At 42.3% G+C, this 22,249-nt stretch overlaps 1 protein-coding gene across 38 annotated transcripts in view; it reads left to right on the top strand.

Moving 5' to 3' along the window:
• PTPRD (protein tyrosine phosphatase receptor type D) overlaps positions 1-22,249 on the top strand; it is a 2,362,472-nt gene that overhangs the window by 1,825,709 nt on the left and 514,514 nt on the right. For 2 of the 38 annotated variants that reach the window (XM_063914036.1, XM_063914035.1), the window contains exon 1: positions 15,110-15,897. The exons of 33 other annotated variants lie outside the window; for them this stretch is intronic. The gene's annotated coding sequence lies outside the window, so the exon portion shown is untranslated. Of the gene's footprint in view, positions 1-15,108; positions 15,898-22,249 lie in introns of those variants that run through there. 3 more of the 38 variants (XM_063914038.1, XM_063914037.1, XM_063914000.1) reach the window with 2 other exon arrangements.

Below are 22,249 nucleotides of genomic sequence, written 5' to 3'. Positions count from 1 at the left end.
GTACAGGAGCGCAGAGCCAATCAGGAGAGTGCCACGACGTGGCGCTCCCTGATTGGCAGAAGGGACCCTCTTTGACAGGAGTCAGGGGGGGTCCTGGCAGTCGGGGAAAGGGGTTCCATGTGTAAACATGGGACCCCTTTCAGTGCGTGCTTCGGGTTTCTGGTTTGTTTTTTTGCCAAGTACGTGGATTATAAAGAGGACACTTGCTACACTGGATTATGTGAGTATAATTTTTTTCACAGGTACCCCGGGGAGTCTACATGGAGAAGTGGAACGAGTCTCATGTGAACATAGGTAAGTATGTGTGTATGTAGGTGTGCATGTATGTAATAAAGTTTTACTGTCACGGTGTGTGTGTCCTGTTTTTTTGGGGTATTTTTTTTAGTAGTAGTACTAAAGGTACCAGCTGGCCCGTTTGTCCACCGCATGCTGGTACTTGTGGTTCTCCAAGTACCAGCTCACCGGGGGAGGTTTGCTGGGACTTTTAGTACTGCTACAAAAAACAATATTCTTATTTTTTCACAAGGCTATCAGCCCCCCATCTGCCGCCCTTGGATGGGGGGGACAGCCTCGGGCTTCACCCCTGGTCCTTGGGTGGCTGGAGGGGGGGACCACTTGATTTAAGGGGTCCCCACTCCTCCAGGGTACCCCAGCCAGGGGTGACTAGTTAGTGATTTAATGCCAGGGCCGCAGGGACCTATATAAAAGTGTCCCCCGGCTGTGGCATTATCTCTCTGACTAGTGGAGCCCGGTGCTGTTACAAAAAATACGGGGGACCCCTACGCTTTTTGTCCCCTGTATTTTTTGCACCAGGACCAGGCGCAGAGCCCGGTGCTGGTTGATCAAATATGGGGGAACCCCTGTCATTTTTTTACCCATATTTTTTCAACCAGGACCGGCTCAAAGAGCCCGAGACTGGTTTTGCTTAGGAGGGGGGACCCCACGCATTTTTTTTTCTTAAATTTAACCCTTTCACACCCCTTCCCACTGATAAACATGCACGGATCTCACGGATCTGTGCATGCCTATCAGAACACGGTAAAAAAAAAAGCAGGTCTTTTTTAAAACTGCTTTTTTTTATGATTTGTATTTTTTCACGGCAGTGTTTGGCTATTGCCGGCAGTGTTTGTGAAATAGAATTTTTTGTAAATTACCGAGTTGTATCAAATAACATCCGTATTTGACCGATGGTGTATTCATTCGTATTTATTTTCTTTGACTTCAAAAAAAATATGAATGCCCTCATCACTGCCGAGATTTAAGTTTAGCAAATTCCCGAGATGACACTTTGATGAAAAAACACCAAATTGGTCAAAATTGGGAGCTTAGTAAATATACCCCCAAGTGCATGATTTAGCATTTTTTGGCATAAACTGTAGTTGCCACATTCTTGACCATTACTCTAGTCTACCTAGATCCTCCATCATTTGTTTCACCTCCTGGTGTGTCTACCCTAATGCATACTTTTGTGCCATCTGCAAAAAAGCATTCTTTCCCTTTGATACCATCTGCAATTTCCCTACCAAAGATTTTAAAAAGGGGTGTGGTATGCAAGGTCGACCACACTTAGGTCGACAGTGTCTAGGTTGGCCACTATTGGTCGACATTAATTAGGTTGACATGGTTTCTAGGTCGACAGGGACTCTAGGTCAACATGTACTAGGTTGACATGACATCAGGTCGACATGAGTTTTTGCACTTTTTTTGGTGTTGTTTTCTCCGTACAGTGACTGGGAACCCCAGTTAGTGCACTGTGTCCCCTTGCATGGCTTGCTTGGCTCGCCATGCTTTGGGCAAGGTGCCTCGCTCCGCTACCGCTGTGCTCAGCATAGGTTACCATTCCCAATTGTAGTCCACGTGGATCGTAAAGTATGAAAAAGCTCAAAAACTTAAAAACATTTTTTAAAAACTCATGTCGACCTTTTGTCATGTTGCCTAGAGTCCCTGTCGACCTAGAAACCATGTCGACCTACTTACTTTCATGAACAGTAGTCTCCGGCACAATTCCGGAGCCTACAGCGCCGTTGAAAGGAGGGCGCCCGGGTCACTTGTATCACAAAATATATGCAATGCAAAATATAGCAATACTTGTCAATTGGAGAAGACAAATAAAAATTTGGAAAGAGATGAAACTTTACATAAGTTTGCCACACAGCTAATGAAGTACTGTCACCTGGAAGCAGGGCTGGACTGGCCATCTGGCACTTCTGGCAAATGCCAGAAGGGCCGATGGCCACGTGGTTCGGTCCAGCCGACCCCCTCTTGTGTCACTGAGACACGCTGCCGCTCAGTCCGGCGGCAGCGTGTCTCAGCTGTCAGGAGAGGAGAGCGCACTAGCACGGCTATGTCTGGCGGCGTGTAGCGGACTTCAAACCAGCCGCCGGTTCGTGAGCCAATCAGAGCTTGCGGACTGCCAGACAATCAGGAGCCACCGCTGCCGGTCCGCAAGCTCTGATTGGCTCACGAACCGGCGGCTAGTTTGAAGTCCTACACGCCGGTGCCAGACATAGCCGCACGCCCGCGCTCTGAGCTCTCCTGACACCCTCACATCACAGCCAGAGGAGCAGCAGCAAGCAGCTGCAGCACTGCTGTGGGAGCAATTGTATACCTAGCACTGTGGGGGCAATTGGCTGGCACTGTCGGGCATTTGTATACCTGGCACTGTGGGGGAAATTGTTTACCTGACACTTTGGGGGCAATTGTGGATCTGGCACTGTGGGGGCAATTGTATACCTGACGGGTATACAAATGCCCCCACAGTGCCAGGTATACAAATGCCCCCACAGTGCCAGATAAACAATTGCCCCCACAGTGGCACTGTGGGGGCATTTGTGGATCTGGCACTGTGGGGGCATTTGTATACCTGGCAATGTGGGGCATTTGTGGATCGTACACTGTGGGGGCATTTGATTACCTGGCACTGTGGGGGCATTTGTGGATCTGGCACTGTGGGGGCATTTGTAAACCTGGCACTGTGGGGCATTTGTGGATCTGGCACTGTGGGGGCAATTGTGGATCTGGTACTGTGGGGGGCATTTGTATACCTGGAACTGTGGGGGCATTTGTATACCTGGCACTGTGGGGCATTTGTGGATCTGGCACTGTGGGGGCATTTGTGGATCTGGTACTGTGGGGGCATTTGTATACCTGGCACTGTGGGGGCATTTGTATACCTGGCACTGTGGGGCAATTGTGGATCTGGCACTACACTATTGGGGGCATATGTCTGTGTATCACGTCCCATTTTAATTGGCCACACCCATTTTCTGGGCGCGCACACAGTACCTCTATGGGACACTCTCTGTCTGATTGGTCGCCGCTTAGCCCCGCCGGGAGTGCACACAGACGCTCTCATTCTAGTGAATGGGGCGCGTGCATGTCGATGCCCCTTTTCTGGAGCGCGCGCGCTTAGTTACAACCTTTATTTTTCCATACCCCCACTTCAACATTTCCACTTCAACCAATGGTTGCGTGTATTTTAATACAGAATGATGTACACTTGTATGTTGTTATAATATTAATTATATTTGTAAGAGCATAGACTAAGGAGTAGGAGGAGTCCGGAAAAGTAAGGGGAGGAGTCAGATGCTGACACCGAGGTGGGCCTGTGTGCTTCAAAAATGCCAGGGCCTATTTTTGGTCCCAGTCCGGCCCTGCCTGGAAGGGTCACACAAAAGCCGATAGACAGCAATGTTTGTGCATATTTATCATTATGATCATCGTCATCATGCATCTTTTTGCCAAACCTTCAATACTCATTATAGATATGCTTCTAAAGAAGGTTATCTGTGGATGCGCCCTAGTCTCATTAGGTCACATCTCCAGGGAGTGTACATTTACATGCACAAGCTCTTAATGCATTGAACTTACTCTTGTGTTCCTCCACTAAGCTATCCTAAAATCCAAATCCTGTTTCATTTTAGTGATCATGCGCAGTACAGGATTCTGTATATTTAGGGATATGCACCCAACAGAAAAAGTATTCCTATAGGCAGGAAGTACCAGTGTTTCATTATCTTAAGTTGCCTACATTAAGGGATTTGCACAGTTTTCCCCCTACACATGTCATTGCATAGCTCACAGTTGCACTGAATGGGGTGTACTATGGTATACCTATCGAGTGCCTCCCCACTGAATGCAGCATACCACAGCACATACTAATTTTAAATTAATCAGGGTAACTCAGTGTCACAGTGGTTAGCATTCCTGTCTCAAAGTGCTGGGATCATTAGTTCTAGTCTGACCAATGGGATCATTAGTACTAGTCTGACCAGTTCTAGTCTGACCAATATATGTGTGGAGTTTGTATGTTCTCATCATGTTTGTGTGCATTTCCTCCGGATTCTATGGTTACAAGAGACATACTGGGGTGTTCATTTTCTTCTGACAAATATAAGCGTGTTTAGTATGGTATATATTGCAATATCCACTGAGACAAGCACTGATTTGAGTAATTCAAAAGTTCTCTTTTAAGTACTTTAAAATATGTATGTGCTATAGAAATAACTATCAAGAAATCAGTAAATGTATTTAAATGTAATCATTGACTAAAGTGCTAAGCAGCCACTTGGGTTTGGTTAGACATGTACTTATTGTGTAGGCCGCAGTGACTATTGCTTCTGATCATATATACTGTATGTTGTTGGGACTGATTGATGTTGTCAGACAGTGACTATAATCTGACCGTTGTGCAGTTATCATTTAACTACATGAATTGTGCCATGGGATATACTGTTTGACCTGAGTGATGAAAGCAACATCTGTTCCATTAGGTTTTCATAGGTTTTAATATAGACCCAGTGACTGGATCTATCTCTGCAACGGTACATTTAGTACTGCAGGACAACTAAACCTAGAGACAAGTCTGCTAGACACTTGTTATATATTTGTCAGTACTCCAATCAATTTAAGTACTGCAATTTGGCTCACAAAGGGGCTGATGAGTCAGTTTTGCAGGTAGATCTTTTGTGTTTTCACATGTTCCAGAGCCAGGCGCACACAACTATGATCAATTCAGTCTACACAACTCAGTCCCTGATTCAGAGGTAGATGGTATTTGCATCGTTGCTTTGTCTTTGGACACAGTAATTATGTGAAAATATACTAATGGAGGCAACTAAAGAAAAAAGACGCCTTCTGCGGCATCGTAGATCCAAGTGCTATGTCCGAAGATGCAGTGTTGGATCACCATCACTACTGCCCATCTGATTAAATCTAAGCTTATTCAGAATGGCAATGGAACCCCTCTGCTGGGCCTAGGAAACGTGCGTAGGAAGATGCAGACTGTGGCCTCGGCATGCCTACAAAACATTTTGAGAAACGGTCCTCACTGCTACCACCGTCTCGCCCCAAAATGTCCGCAGCAAGGCACTTGTGATGCAGCTTGGGGACTACAATCTCTCAGAAGGAGATCTTTCACCATAAGTGTTGTAAGGGGGGTACACACGGAGCGCTGTTCACCTAATTTCTAAGCAATCTGGCTAGATTGCTTAGAAGTTAGAAACACATCGCTCCATGTGTAGGAGTGCCGGCGACAGCGATGCGCGGTCCCGCGCGTCGCTATCACCGGTGCTAGATTGGCATGCATGCAGGCACAATCTAGCAGGTCGCTCATTCTAGTCAGATTGCTTAGATTTTAAGCAGGGATCTCTCTGTGTGTACCCCCCTGTACACGGAGCATTGGGTTTGTGGATAACACTGAATAAAGCCATCAATCGCATATATCCTTGGTGGGGTTTAACTGGGTGGTCACTGGGCATTTGCACATAGGTTAAATTAACTGACAGGGAATGTTTACAGAACTGCAGATCATGAAGAGTTGTGCTTAGGTAAAGACAGGTTACTCTTCTTTTCAGATGTAAATCTTGCACCAAGTATAGGTCTAGTGTAAGTGCACATTAAAAGGTCAATTTATGAATGAGTATTAGATATTTAAAACTTGTGTACGATAAATGATGCTCCAGCCAATCAGCTCCTGTCATTTTTAAACACATGACACTTAGGAACTGATTGGCTGGAGCATCATTTATCATACACAAGTTTTAAATAGCTAAAACTCATTCATAAATGGGCCCATAAAAATGAGGTTGGCTATGAAACCAATCATATGAATAGGGGTGTACGTCTCAAGGGAGAATATACACCTTTTTTTTAAGTGCATGCAATGTGGTTGCAATCCTGTGTAACTCTGCAGGGCCGTAACTACGTGTGTGCCAAGGGGGCTTGGCACACAGCGCAGTTGCCCTGAGGGCGCAACGGCCAGCGGCATGTAATGAGTCAAATTGACTCTGCTGTGTGCGCCGCCGCCGCGCTGTGGAGGGGAAGACAGAAGCGCCGAGCAGCATCCACAGCAGCGCCAGGCAGCCAATACAGAAGAAGAGGGGGATGCTGCAGCGGCGCTTACTACCAATCAAATAGCGCTGCTGCGGCTCCCTGCTCCCCCTCCCTCCTCTTCCTTCTCATCTCACTGCCTGCACCGAGGGAGCTGCCAGCACGAGGAGCCTGTCAGGTAAGTATCTCTCTCTCTCTCTCTTTTAGGGGGACACCGTCTGCCATAATGTGTAAAAAGGGGTCCTGGCTGCCGCATTGTGTAAAAAGGGGTCCTGGCTGCCGCATTGTGTAAAAAGGGGGACTGGCTGCCATAATGTGTAAAAAGGGGTCCTGGCTGCCGCATTGTGTAAAAAGGGGTCCTGGCTGCCGCATTGTGTAAAAAGGGGGACTGGCTGCCGCAATGTGTAAAAAGGGGGACTGGCTGCCGCATTGTGTAAAAAGGGGGACTGTCTGCCGCAATGTGTAAAAAGGGGGACTGGCTGCTGCAATGTGTAAAAAGGGGGCCTGGCTGCCGCAATGTGTAAAAAGGGGGACTGGCTCCCGTAATGTGTAAAAAGGGGGCCTGGCTGCCGCAATGTGTATAAAGGGGGACACCGTCTGCCGTAATGTGTATAAACGGGGACGCTGTCTGCTGTAATGTGTTAAAAGGGGGACTGTCTGCTGTAATGTGTCAAAAGGGGGACGCTGTCTGCTGTAATGTATAAAAGGGGCTCTACCTGGTGTAGTGGTGCTACTGTGCAGCGTAATTTGAATAATGTAGACTACTGTGCACCGTAGTATGAATTGCTATTATTTTGTGGCCACGCCCCTTCCCCATGAAGCCACGCCCCTCTAATTTTTTTTTGCGCGACTACGGCGCGCACTGCCCCTGTCTTACATTGGGGGGGGGGGAGCGCCACTGTCATTTCTTGCACACAGCACTAAAATGCCTAGTTACGGCACTGTAACTCTGAACTGGACTCGGTATCTATTTAATTTTGAGTGCCTATGTACTCTTAAATTATCTCGATTCTCTTTTTTGTGGAAGTTTTTTTTTAACGCTGCATGAAACGATATACCTGTAGTCCTCCAATGCATCTATATATACTGATTTTTCTGCTAATCCTTATTTGAAATCAACTGCTCTTTAGTCAATATTAAAATCCATTCATGACATTCGTCTGGATATGTCACAAGAATGTATCAGCTTGCTATAAAAATGTAGCCTATAGCAGTTTGTTGATACAATATGAAGCAGTGCGGTCGTGTTCATGTTCTCTCAGATATCTGGATGCTAGCCAGAAAGGAATATTACCTATTTCTGGTGAATCCTCACATGAAAATAAAGACAAGATTTCAGGACAATCTTAAACATGGCAGAGCATGGTTCTTAACTTGAACTGCTGCCAGTCTAGTTTGCTATTTTAGCATTTATAATTATTAGATATTCACAATTAGTAACATGAGCAAAACTGCAAGAGTCTTATGATCTTTTTATATTATCCCGCTGAGTTGGTTTTGCAGCCATTTCAAGCAATAGTAATTGCTTTGTAGCATGCAAAATAAAAACACAAAAAACAAGATAAAATTATATGAAGGAACAAAAGAGCTTCTGAGTCTTAAGCGGTTTATTAATTATCCATTCGTTTCTCCAAAAGCAAGTGCATATTAAAATGTTCACCTACTTTTGTTGAAATTAAGTGTCACGGCCATTCATTGTAAGGGTAACGCAGGAGATATCACAGATGTCTTCTGCTTACCTTTCACTTCCGATCTGGCCCACTGTAACCATACTATTGTATGAGGACAAATTTCATCAAGCTCCGAAAATAATAAATTGTTGGAGTTTGATCACGGGAAGCTAACCCTCTTCAGATGGTGATTGGTGGTCCCTGCTCTTTTCCTAGGAGAAGGAGCCCCAGGTTTCGAAGAGGAATCCTCCGCCACTGTTTGGCTACTTCCACTAGCTGACCGCTTCTTCATGAGCAAGCGTGAACCTCAGTTCACACTGACACACTAGTGCTGCTGAGCTAAGTTTCACTGCTACAAAAGTAGTAAGGATAGGGATCACAAGGACAGCTGACTCCACATCTGTGATGTTGTATCCGCCACAGCTAATCCAGCGAGTTGGATACAAAAGTATCACTGATGCTGCTATCAGCATAACATATAGAACCCTTAGCCCTTATAATCTGTTTCCTCAGAACATGCAATTTAAAACATATGTTTAAATAAATGAGCAGCACTAGTAACCTTATTTTTATATTGTGGCACTGGCATACCTGGCAGCATGCTTTAGTTGAAAGGCATAACTAATAAGGACACACTCCTCCCTCATCTACACACATACTGCCCAGATCCACCCAAACTCTGCCCATTTTGTGAAGAACAATCTTGTTTGTGTCCAATAACGGGGGCTGTTGAAAGATGTGGACTGGGTTGGATTATAGAATGACCAATCACAAGCTGCAATACTTCCACTTCATTCAGCACATTTTTTGTCCATTCAGAAAAACTGAGAAGTGCCTGGAAAAATATTGTACTTGTAAGAGCAGCTCCGGGGAGGTGGTAATGAAGATTTCATATGTGTATAGCAGCTTTGTAATATGAATGCATAGTTATTACTCAACTATCCTTTACAGCATGTGACACTTGCCCTAGTGTAGTCTTGAATCAATATCTCTTGGCTTGTAGCGATTCCAGGCTCAGTTGATAGCATTGTTGTCTCACAGCAATGGAGTCATGAGTTTTAGAGCAACCACTCCCATATCTGTGTGGAGTATGTATTTTCTTTCCAATTTTGTGTTTATTACCTTTGTGCACTCCAGTCTCCTTTTACACACCAAGAACTACATTAACTAATTCCCTCTAAATACATAATTTACTTGGCTATTATTATTATTATTATTATCCTTTATTTATATGGCGCCACAAGGGTTCTGCAGCACCCAATTACAGAGTACATATACACATAATCAAAACAGGAAGACAGTGACTTACAGTTGAAGACAATATAGGACAAGTACAGGGTAACTAAGCATACGTTCCAAGGTGGCCACAAAACTGCGGGATTTGGGCAGTTGAGGATTATTAAAGAAAAGGATAAGCACATGAGGAAAGAGGGCCCTACTCGTGAGAGCTTACTTTCAGTCTTGTCCTCATACGCATGCTCTTCATCCTGATTTGAACATATTGAGGCTCGTTCAGGTATGGTTGCAAAGCAGCTATTGTACGGACATCAGTCAATGTTTTCTTACTGTGTATGTGTTTGAGCCACAGGGCACACGCGCGGTCGCACCGAGGAATAAGTCACAGAGTAAGTGACAGGAAGACAGTATTTGGGGGTGGTAACGGGGAGTGGTCGGGTAAACGCAGGCGTGTCATGGGCATGAATAAATAAGCAGTTGCGATCTTACTTGCTGTTGGAGAACCCTCTGTGTCCATGGAGAGCAGCTCAGCCTGCATGTCCTCAGAAGCACTCAAAGCTCTTCTACATGTTTTCACCCAGCAAAAGGACTTGAGGTTCTATTTATTGATATGGCCCACAACTGACAGTATTTTTTGTTTTGCTGATTCTTATAGTGATATATATTTAAATACAGTCACAAGTGATCAATTATCTAGTGTTCAGCGCTATTCGGTGGTATATCCAGATTAACATGAAATGCCTCTCCAGCTTTGCTGGTCTCCATTATGGGATATAGGTAATAATGCCAATTCAGCATGGCATTACCTAGTGACCAACAGCTAGACTTTTTGCTGCTTCATAAATTTCAGGATTCATTCATCCCAATTGGTTGATTTAAAGACAGAAACTAAACTGAAAGGAGAAGTACTTTAGGAGAAAACGTAAAAGCTTAGTTGAATGAAGGGTGTGATCATAAATAGTTTTAGCTTGGGTAGTTTATGTTTTTTTTGCCAAGCACAATTTCAGGTGTAACCACACACCTGTAAATCTAGGCACAGATTCATTTTCCAAGAGAGTTCGGAGCACTATGAAGTGGGTGCCACCTTTAAAAGTACTAAGCTGCCAAATAGTCATGTTTGTGCATATAAAAAGCGCCGGATCATTCATGCGGTTCTTAAACTGAATATGCCTGCACTCATCTATATATGTCTCGCAATATATAACACATGCTCAATAAATTCTAAAACATAACTACAAAAAGGCGGTCAAAGGATGAAAAAGATGGCATATAATAAATGAATGATCACATCACCCTTTGTAACTGTAGTTAGGGCCCCTTCTGCTTTCTTACAACAGCAAAAGCCTGAAATCTGATACCAGGAACACTGTACACAGGCCTGTGGAAGAAAGGGGGGAGGAAGTCTGGTTAATTCTGATTTGTTCTGTGATGTTGGCACAGAGGCAGAGTTGAGAACCGTGCTGTTTATGAAACCAAGAAAAAACATATATTGTGTGATAAGCCAAACTTGGTCTCATGCTTGTAACTCAAAAAGGACACACTTAAAGGTATAGAATTTACAGAGAAAGCGGGAGTGTTAGCAGGCAGAATGAGAAGTCTGGCTTCGGGATCACAGCCTGAAAGGAAAAGCTGGATCAAATAAAAGGATCAGTGGAAATTTTCAGGAAACAGGAGCAGGGCATGTATTTGCCTCTTGGCCTCACTTCATCATGTGAATTGCAATACGAGGATGTCCAAATGTTTCCTTATGCTTGTTCTAAATATAATAATATAATAAGGTTGATAAAAATGTTTGCAAAGTATCACAGAGAGCGCAGCATGCATAACTGAATGTAAAAAAAAAATTAAGATCACCTTCAAGTGAACTGAAGAGTTTTAAGAGACCGATTCAATTTGCCAAATTATTCATTATGATACATTTGGCATTAAGAAGTAGTATTTTATTCTCATTTATATTCAACTGAGTTATTATGCCAAAAGTCCAAAATTTCCTCTACTCAGATAACTGAAATCTTAGAGAAAAAAAACAGAAAAGAAAGTATCTTTACACACTATACTATACTTACTGTAAGATTTCAGTCTTGTACTTTATGGGGACTGTGATACCGAGTAATAAATGAACAAGCTGACTTATGGCTACAGCATCACTGGAGAGGAGTCTTCGGATCAGACACCGAAGTGCATCCTTCTGCAGCTGCAACAAGCAAATGTCGAAAGGTAACATGTTGTTTAACTGACTTTCCGGTGCAGCGGCTTATCCGAGTTGGTTGACAAACTATGCGTTCATTAATTGATTATTGCTGCGAATAGCATTAACCAATTATAGTAATGTGGCAGAAAGTTATATAGGTTATAAACAGGCACCAAAATGTTTCCTCTGACCAATTTGTGAAATCTGATACAAAATAAAAAAAAATCTAAAAAAAATAAATGCTGCCATAGCAAATCGTGGGATTTTAATGACCAATATCTGCTTAGATGCTATGGTCTACACTACTCGTTATCTTTATACCAGTTTTGAGCCCTATAATGCATTATCTGACATATATGAAACATCATCTTTATCAATATCTATGGCCTTTATTCAGGGGTTTCAGTCTGTGCAATTCCACATTGTACAATAACAGCAAGATTAAGGCTGCATTTAATTATGGTAGAAAACAATTGTGCACTTGTGCTGCCATTCTGAAAGCATACAGTAAATAGATTTGTCACAAGGCTGATGTTAGCAGATACAGGTTGAGTATCCCATATCCAAATATTCCGAAATAAGTAATATTCCGAAATACGGATTTTTTTGAATGAGACTGAGATAGTAAAACCTTTGTTTTCTGATGGCTCACTGTACACAAACTTTGTTTAATACACAAAGTTATTAAACATATTGTATTAAATGACCTTCAGGCTGTGTGTATGAGGTGTATATGAAACATAAATGAATTGTGTGAATGTACACACACTTTGTTTAATGCACAAAGTTGTTAAAAATATTTACTAAAATGACCTTCAGGCTGTGTGTATAAGGTGTATATGAAACATAAATGCATTCTGTGCTTAGAATTGGGTCCCATCTCCATGATATCTCATTATGGTATGCAATTATTCCAAAATACGGAAAAATCCGATATCCAATATACTTCTGGTCCCCACTGGCGTGCGCAGCACATTTTATTAGGGGGTGCACCGTCGGAGGGGTGTGTCTAGCACCGCCTTTTGGGCGTGTCTAGCACTATCTATTGATGGTCAAAGCACAAAATATACACCTTTGTACCAATCCTAATAAAGCAGATACATTGTCAGATGTAGTGGTGTGCACCAAACAAGCACCCCTGATGGCATTAACTGCAATTCTACTGCTCCTCCTCAGCCTGGTCTGGCTCCCCCTCTCTTTCACCTTCAAGCTGCAGCAGCTTACTTACAAATCAGTCACTCACTGACACTGACAGTCGCAGACTAGTACTGCTGCTGCTGGAAAAACTAGTGACGTGTCAATGCTGCTGCCGGCCGTCTGCCAGTATTGAATTTGTCTTCCTAAGAGGAACGCTGGCTGCATGCTGCTCCTCATCAATGGCTGGCATTGGCATAGCATAGAAGGAGAGAGGTGTGTATGTGGTGGGTGTGACGGGAGGGCATGCGAGCAGCATGAAGTAATCACGTCACATCATGCTGTTTTTGTACATGGTGGTGGAGCTGGGAATTTGAAAGCCGGTGGCAGTGGCACCCTTGATTAACCCAGGCGTCCAGTCAGTAATGCAGTCCTGACAGGGTGCAGCGCAGAGGGGACAGTAATCAGCCTGCTCAGCGATCGCTGCATCAGGCATGTGAGATCGTGGTGCCAGACATTAGGGGGTGCCTGTGCGCACCAGGAACCCCCCCTGCGCACACCTATGCTGGTCCCAAGCATTTTGGATAAGGGATACTCAACCTGTACCATATTTCTTTTATGCATCAATCATACAATTCATGTTAACATATAAAACATGGCATAGCATTACTGTATAAAAGGGTAATGAGCAGCCGCAGCTCCTACCTGGAGGAAGGGGGCTGCCGCTGGCTGTCCTGACTAGTCCAGAGGATAAGAGGACTGATAGGACACTATTCCCACTGCTGCCGCTGACAGGCACCAGGACTAGCGCATGCGCACACACAGCGGTGGGACTGCGAATGTTCAAAACACTGGCTTTTATGGACTGCATCGACTGCAGTCTACAGAAGCCAGCTAGGGCTCACGATAAGGCAGGGAGTGGCTTCCCACAGGAAGCACGCTCTCTGCTAATTGTCGCCTAGTCTGAAACGCCCAGAGGGAAAAAACACCTCCCCATAGCGTCTGTGACTGAGAGGTAGAATTTCCAATAGGAAGTCACTAACAATTCACAGTAAAGCCAGTGCAGACACTGCAACTGGCTTACTGAGGGTGGTGGATTGTACTTGGGGTAAAATCCGCCACTGAATAAGTAACTACTATAGCTACTGGCCGTGTAGTGTATTTTGAGTGTTTTTGTACTGTACATGCTCCAGAACTGAGTGCATAGATGTACAGGTAAGGGCTGCACATTTCAGTAACTCCACCACTTATGACGGAAGAAGCATAACTAGGCTGCAACAGGGTGTTTTCCGACTCACAAAGTTCAGTGAGGGTTGTGCTGATGGAGCTGCGGGGTGTGCAGTGTGGGATGTAAGCAAAGACGCCTGTATCCAGGTGTATCTTTTACACCAAGGATGGACATTTTTCCAAGCATGAAATGCAGGTACACATACAGATTTCTGTCCAACTCTGAATCAGCAACCCTCTGTCCAATGAAATCATTGGTTTAAGTTCTAAATAACATTTATAATCGCAACATCGTCCAATATATTGTATAGTGTGTAGCCAACTTTACTGAAGGGTATATGTTTTGTTTAGAAACTCGAGTGGTAAGTGTACTTTAATTAGGAAGTACAAAGAAGTAAGCTTGCCAGAGAAAAAGTTTGGAGGAGGGGTTAGCAGAGGTGACCTTAAATAAGCATTGTGTCCAGATGTATGAAGCCGAGTGTGAAAACCAAAAGGAAACATGACTATTTATAATCATATAAAAGGAATGTTTGTGATTTTTTTTGTTTGTTTTTTTATAAAATGCATATACACTGCTCTAGCAATTGTTGTACTTAGGGAGACAAGGTGCCTAAATGAAAACAAATGTAATATGCGGAGTAAAATATAAAAAATACAAATGCTAAAAAAAATCTGACAATGTCTGACAAAGCAATATATATATGCTTGCAAATAATGGATTATTCATATGCATGTATACAAACATGCTATAGCACGGTACAACAAGCAGGAGAAGCATGTGCATGTTCTTAAAGATCTTAATGTGAGCTACAAATATAGTTTAAATACCACAACATTTTTTCATTCCCTGCACAACATAAAATAAGCTGAATATAAAGTGTGTTTTTGATATAAAGTGTGCAGACTATGAACAAAAGAATGTGAAAAAATGCATATATACAAGAAGAATGTAAGTGTAATAGAGTGAGCTAGTATATAAAGGAGTGTGAGGGAAGTATACGCTGTAAGGAATGTGTGGGTAAGATGGTGAAGAAGTGAGGAATGTGTGTGTGTGTAACATGAGTGAATATCGGGAATGTGTGTGTGTGTGTGTGTGTGTGTGTGTGTGTGTGTGTGTGTGTGTGTGTGTGTGTGTGTGTGTGTGTGTGTGTGCGCGCAGAGTAAGGAGGGTGGTATGTTCCTTGACTGGGATTGGCAGCCCCTGTCTGTGGGCTTCTGTCAGTGATGCATGTGCTGCTCCCCGGATTGGCCAGTGAGCTGTCAGTCGGGGGGAGTGGGAGGGTATGGAAGCTGCCCTGTGTGTGTCTCTCTCTCTCTCTGGCAGCAGAGGCTTGTGGTGCCTTACTGTGTGTATGTGTGTGCACGCCCCTGAGACAGAGAGCAGCAGAGACAGAGAGCTCCAGCAGCAGCAGCAGCAGCAGCAGCAGCAGCAGGGAGACAGGCTGGCAGCAGGATGAGCACTTTCCCCTAACCCAGACATGCACCCAAACACACATTGCCTGCAAGGATCGCCCAGCACCGGCCGGATAAACAGCAGACTGAGTTATCCAAGCTGCATGGAAGCAGTATATGAGAGGCAGCATGCATGTCTGACTATGTGAATGATCTGTCCACTGCTCACATAAGAGGATATAAGAGTGCTGTCTGGGGACAGGGGGAAAGAAACACCAAGCAGGAGGAAAGAAGAATTAAAACTGCTCCCACTTTGTTCTTCCTGCACAGAAGCAGCCACCCTGCAGCTGGGGTACCACTCTCTGGCTGGGAAGGTATCAGGATTACTTTCACCAGTTTTCTCTTTCCCTTTGTTTGTTGGGAGTTGGGATCTGCTGCCCAGGACTGTGATGGAGTAGCAGGGATGCTGTGTACTTACTGTCTCCTCTGAGTGTGAGTGTGTCCTGTGTTGGTGTGAGGAGGACTAGCGCATGGTGCTGCCGCTGCTGCTAGGTCAGTACTTGGCTGGACCGGCCACACAGACGTGGGTAGTGAGCAGAAGATCTATACTGGATTACAGCTACTACAGGAGAGGAGGAGGAGGAGGAGGACTGGGATCAGTGGGATGTGAGCAGCTGCTGGGGGGATCTGCAGACTGGGAGCAGCCAGCATGAGCAGGTATTGCTACTATCCAGGCTATTACTTATCTTCTTACCTCCAGTGGGGAGAAGGGAGGGGGAGGCGGGTGAAGGGGAGGGGATGTCACGCCTCCTAGTACCTATGCTCTGTCTCTGGCTTTCCATCTCTGATCAATACCCAAGTTGTGGATTATACAGTAGGCTTGCGGAAATCTCACAAGGGCAAATGTGGCTGGCACAAAGGGACAGGGGCCAACACTGCCAGCTGCTTATCTACTTGCAGGGCTTCTGCTCCTGAGTCCTCTGCTTTCTCCCTAGCTCTGACAGGGGAATTGCCTTTGGAGATTATGTTTAAATGAATCAATACAGAACAGGACACACTTTTGTATAACATGTTGGCTGAAGCGTGTTCAGTACGTGATTGGAGAAGTTTGATACATAGTATGCACTTTTAGTACAGTCCATTAATACAATGAGATGGCATTACTTAACGTAGTACCTAGTGATTTATGACTTTGCACTGGATAATTCGTGCATCTTAATTTCACATAGGTTGACATCCCCTGTATATGTATATAGGTTTTGTAGATTTTTCATAGAGTATGGTATGGTATTTTATGACTTAGCAATATTAGATCTGGCATTTCCATTATTTCTTTGCCATACCTTTAATATTATTATTATTATTATTATTATTATTATTATTATTATTATTATTATGTATCACTGAATACTAAGACGCCAGTAACCTCTAATATTGTTATGTAGCACTAGATGGAAAATGCACACACATCTATTCATATCCTTTCTCTCCTATTTCTTATTTACTTCTGTGAATATCCTGCTTTCAGTCAGATGTGTCCTGTCTGCAGTATGTTGTAATTCTCTTACAGTTATTTTGTTCTTAGTAATGGAATTTGCTTACCAGCATTCCATCCATGTATGTTTTACTGTATACATATGACAGTTAATGTGCTGTGGTTATATATTATATGCAAATGCAAAAGTTAAGGTGTTATCATCCGCACTGTATGTCCATCTTCCTGCCTAGTTGGTCCAAATGATTTATTATATTTTCACTTTTTTTGTGGACAGCACAGTGGCACAGTGGTTAATATTGCTCTCTACCCCCCTCCCCCAGCATGGATCATGGGTTTGAGTCCAACATTGGCCATATTTTTGTGGAGTTTGAATGTACTCCCCATGGTTGCGTGGTGTTCTCACCATGGTTGCATGGGTGTCCTCCGTCACTCTGGCTTTGTCACTGAAAGGTTATTTTACTGACTACATGAACCTTAGTATGTGTGGTGGGGTATATAGATTGTAATAATTACACACATTTAATGCATCACAGGGGACTTTATTTTCTTTTGCTGAGACACATATAATGAATAGTTTTACTTGGAGGTATTTTCCCGCTCATTATTCCCCAAAGTGATATTTTTCTATACCAGGCAAATTACCTATTAAACATGATTATGCATACTTTCCTAAGGTGCTGAGTTGTCAAGCCTGCATGATCCCCCAGAAAATCACCCTTGACTATGCCCTTGTTTGTCTTAATTGTGTTTATTTTTGCACATTCTTCACTGTAGTCACATCATTTTCATGTTGCTGTAAGGGCTAACACCTTAACAGATGTTCTAGCTGTTCCATTTTGTTGTGTTCCTGAAAACTGTGCACTTGTACCAAAACATATGTAGCTCTTGATAGGCATGCTGATCCCGTTTTCAGAATTTTCCCTGTTGCTCTTATATTTTCAACACCGGCATCACCAGCGAGAACTTCAGTTTGGGTAGTTTATGAGGATAAATGGGTTGTATTGTCTAACTTGATGGTTTCAATTTCCAAATAATCTGGGTTTCAGAGGGGAAGAACTTTCTTCCCCTGTTCCCTCTCATGCTGAATGATCCTGCAACAAAGCACAGTACAGAATGTGTTAGCACTGGAGAGGTTATAGCATATCATGATTGACTGAACAAGAGCAATCACTTAGTTTATTCCCACTTGCCTATTTTGTACAAATAACAACAATGGAGAAAAGGTAAATCTCTCTTTTCCTCCACTCACAAATTGTATAGACTCGCTACTTATAACAGCAAAGGGTTTTGTGACAGTTTTCTGGAATTTTTCATCCCATGGGAACTGCCATTATTGTATTTTTAAAGTGTGAAATTGACAGGTTGGGCAGTTTCATAAATTCAGCTGTCATCTTGTACCCAGTTAAAATAGCTAAGAGCTGTAAATATGCCAGCAAGGGGTTTCTGAGAAGCAAGTCTATGCAGTTCTGATTTTATTTAATATGGTGGGGTGAGGATCTCAGACAAGAGGGGGCCTGGAGATTTAATTAACCACGCTTTTCACAACTTGGTTTTCCAATTTTAGGTTTGCCTCTGGCTTGGGGGCTGGGGATATTGTTGGGGGTGTAGAAAGTAGGAGTGAGAAGACACATTTAGACCAGCCTGAAAATGACATTCTAAGTGTAAGCAACACCTGCCCCCATTATATTGGCAAATACTTTCACTGCTATGCTTATTTATCTTATGTGTTTGTCTTCTACATGTCTTGGCTCATTTTCTCTTTCCTTCTTGCTTTCAGTGATACAATATTGCATTGCTAAAATATTGTTTTATTCTTTGCTTGTTTACTTTTAGAGTCAGACATAGAGGCAGAAAGCACTTTTCAATGCTCACTAAACATGGGTATTTGCAGATATAAAACACATACAATCCTTTCTAAGACTGCTCTCTGTTGAAACATAAAATTACAGTATTAATATAACATATAAAGTATACAATGTACAAAGTACAAAAGTGTTCATATAACCACAAAAAATGTACATTAAGAAAGGTTACCAAATAAATAACATTGTATTTCAGGCAACAAAAACATCTTCAAAATGAAGTAACTAGCTTCTGTCATAAGGTGTATGTCTGGAAATCATAGCAGGAAATGAAAGCACTGCTGAGAATTAATTTCAGTTTATAGATCCAAATGGTCCCTTGACTACAACAGTGCCACTGTCCTTATACACACAATAAACACACAATGATGTTTGTGCGCTATGTCTTTACCCAATAATGGGATGGGATTTCCCTGTCCCTGCTGCTGTATGTTCAGCCACTAGGGGCCTGTAGAAACTGCACTTGTGCAGTAAATACAACTGCTAAACATATGCTAACCCATTCTTCAGCATACATGAAGGTTTTACCACAAAGGAAAGGCAATGGACCCTCCGCTTTGTGTCATGTGAAGTAAAGTCGGTCCGCGTTGTTCCTTTTGGCCAGACTGACATGGTCTCTTTCATATAGAACATCTCTTACATCACTTATGGCCAGCATAATGCCTCCCGTTTTCTGTCTGATCACTGCGTTGAAACACTAGTGCTACCAACAACAATACTTTTCACGGCTGAAAGGGTTAATGGAAGCTAGCGTTATCGACTCCAAACATGCAAACAAAACAATAGTCAAAGACACAGATTGATGGTATATTGAAATAAGCTGTCTTAAGAGCTGAGACAATTTTTGCAAGAACAAACAGCCCAGTTCACTTACAGGCGTGTGGTCAGCATCCGAAAGATGCAAATCGAAGATGCACTGCGTCGTTTTTGAGTGTCAGTTTCACAAATTCAAAATCGACCAAGCATGGCGGGTTTGATAGACATTAGGCAACGAGGTCAAGTATGCTTATGTTACATTGCGCTCTTTTTGTTTTTTAAAACTGCCAGGGCGGCCTATTTGTAAAGATACATAGCTGTGGAAATTTACATATTAAATTCCCTTCAAAGGCGAAGCTGAATAGCAAGCAATTGATAGGAATTAGAAAAATCCTTCAGTTTCAATAAATGCAGTTACATTTTTGGATATCAATAGAATCCAATGTATACTGAAAAGTTTGAGACTAAACGTAAAGGAACAGTAATTTACAGATAACATCAATGACAATAGGCCAAAGACCGCTTCCATATAAGACACTAAGGAGCCCCCTTACTATGAAGATCACACTTTATCATCCTTCGTCCATAAACTTTTAGCCAGACTGGTTTACAATGGCAAATTGCTTCTGCTTATATTTTACGCTCAACAGTATTTTGTAGAATAGAGATTTGCAAATGGCAATTTTAAAGACTGTCGCTCGGGCAAGTTTAAAAACAGTTGGCAAAAATCATTGGGTTTCCTTCATAATGATTTGTCAGATGACAGAAAAGTGGATCATTTATTTTAACCTGTGATGTACAAGATGTTCCTGTATTGCATGACTATAAAGGATGTGCGATGATGTTAAAAATGATTGTAGGAGATTGATGTGCCTGTAAATTCTGTTCCAACAAGCCTTGGTATTGCTAACGCTTTCATGAATTCTCAGTTCTGGATTAGACTACATAGTGCTTGTGTGTTTAGGTTTAAGTTAATTTCAACAACCATATTTCAAGTTGTGTTCAGGTAAATGCTAGATCATCAATGATGTCCGAGAACGGTGGTGAATCTGCTTACAGCACCTAAAATTCCGATTCGTATTTCCCATTTTGCCATATTGTTTTTTCACATTTTCCATAGATCTGCCAAGTGTTGCTAATACAGAATTTTAGGATTACAGTTAAATATTAATTTATTATTATTATTTGTTTTTTATTATTATTATTATTATTATTATTATTATTCCTAGGCTATTCTTATGGTTTTTGTATCTCTCGAAGCAGCTGCTTATATGTTATAATGGCATAGAAAATGCCATAAATATATCCTTGAGTTCTAATTTCATTTTTTTATTGCTATCCTTCTATTAATTTGATGCCTTAATGGAAATATAATTTTCCTGAAAGGGTACTACGTATTTTTTTCTTCAGTTTGAATTAATATAATATATCATTAAAAGCAATATACATTGGTCCCTCTAGTACTAATTAAAAAAATATAAAACATGCAAATGCAGCAAGTAGTATGATTGCTATGAGCTCTGATATTTCTTTGCTGACTGAATTCTTTTATAGATATTTTCAAATTGACCATGTATTTTTAATGCAATCTAAAAGTAATGCATTTAAACACCTGATGCATGTAAAAAAAAACATGGAAATGTCATGAGGTTCAATCATACTTGCCTACCTGACCCTCTCCATGAGGGAGAAAATGCTCTGTTCCTGGACTTTCCTGGTAATGTATGATTGCCATCACCTGTGGTGAAACACCTTTCTTATCAATTACCCAGCTCACCACAGGTGATGGCAATCATACATTACCAGGAAAGTCCAGGTACAGAGCATTTTCTCCCTCATGGAGAGGGTCAGGTAGGCAAGTATGGGTTCAATGTTGATGGAAGGAATACAGCAACAGAAATGCATCTTTGTGTGTTCAGGGTTAGAATGTTTTAGAACTGAATTAATATCTAATAATGAATAAGGCAGGCTCTCAATGGTACAGAAGATTGGTAACAAAGTTTGGGAGGGGTAGCTCAGTAGCAGGCTGTATAAGACAGGTAGCGTCTACGTATAAGACAATTGCAAATCTTCCAAATGTATATTTTCCTTATGTAATCACATATTTTGTGTACATCATTTTGTAACTAAGGGGGACATTTACTAAGCAGTGATGAGAGCGGAGAAGTGAGCCAGTGGAGAAGTTGCCCCATCAACCAATCAGCAGCTTTGTATAATTGTATAGTATGCAAATTATAGATGTTACATCAGTGCTGATTGGTTGTCATGGGCACTTCTCCACTGGCTCACTTCTCCACTCTTATCACTGCTTACTAAATGTCCCCCTAAATAATACTTGCGCATAGGAGATCCCTTACAGGAGCAGCTTTGATGTTTTGTGTAACAGTTGTTGATTCCTGTGTTTTCTGTAAGTTTAGTAGCTGTTTGAGAAACCTACTGTGAATGAGACACAGGCATGTTCTAGGCCAGGCTACTCACAAATGGAATGTAGAGAATTTGTTTCCCTCAGTGCCTGCCAGCCTGTGCTGATCCCACTGACATCACCTTACCTATACCCCATTCAGCACCATGCCAATTATTTAGACTTAGTGACTGGAAATCCACTTTCATTAATCTTTTCTTTGGCGTATCCTAGTAATAATGTCAGATGGCTTTTATGGCCTTTGCAGCACAATTATATATGCTCATATCTTATCTTAAAAAACAAACAAAACATTGACTTAATTAGCAAACCAAATGTATTCTGAAGCTTCACACAACTCTGCTGTGCAGCAAGATTTTATAATGCGTCTCTCTTTGCATAGCTGTTTGGCAAAGTCTGTATCAAATTGCTTATTAAAATCTTTAAGTGGGCATTGTTAAAATTGTGTATGTATGTGCACGTTTAATATACGTTGTAATGAGTCTATATAGCTCTCTATTTTGTGTGAGTAAAATATAAACAAAACTGTAA

The sequence above is a fragment of the Pseudophryne corroboree genome, chromosome 1 (assembly GCF_028390025.1).
Source record: "Pseudophryne corroboree isolate aPseCor3 chromosome 1, aPseCor3.hap2, whole genome shotgun sequence".
NCBI lineage: Eukaryota > Metazoa > Chordata > Amphibia > Anura > Myobatrachidae > Pseudophryne > Pseudophryne corroboree.
The sequence above is the reverse complement of the archived record's forward strand: the minus strand, read 5'-3'. Positions and strand labels throughout refer to the sequence as shown.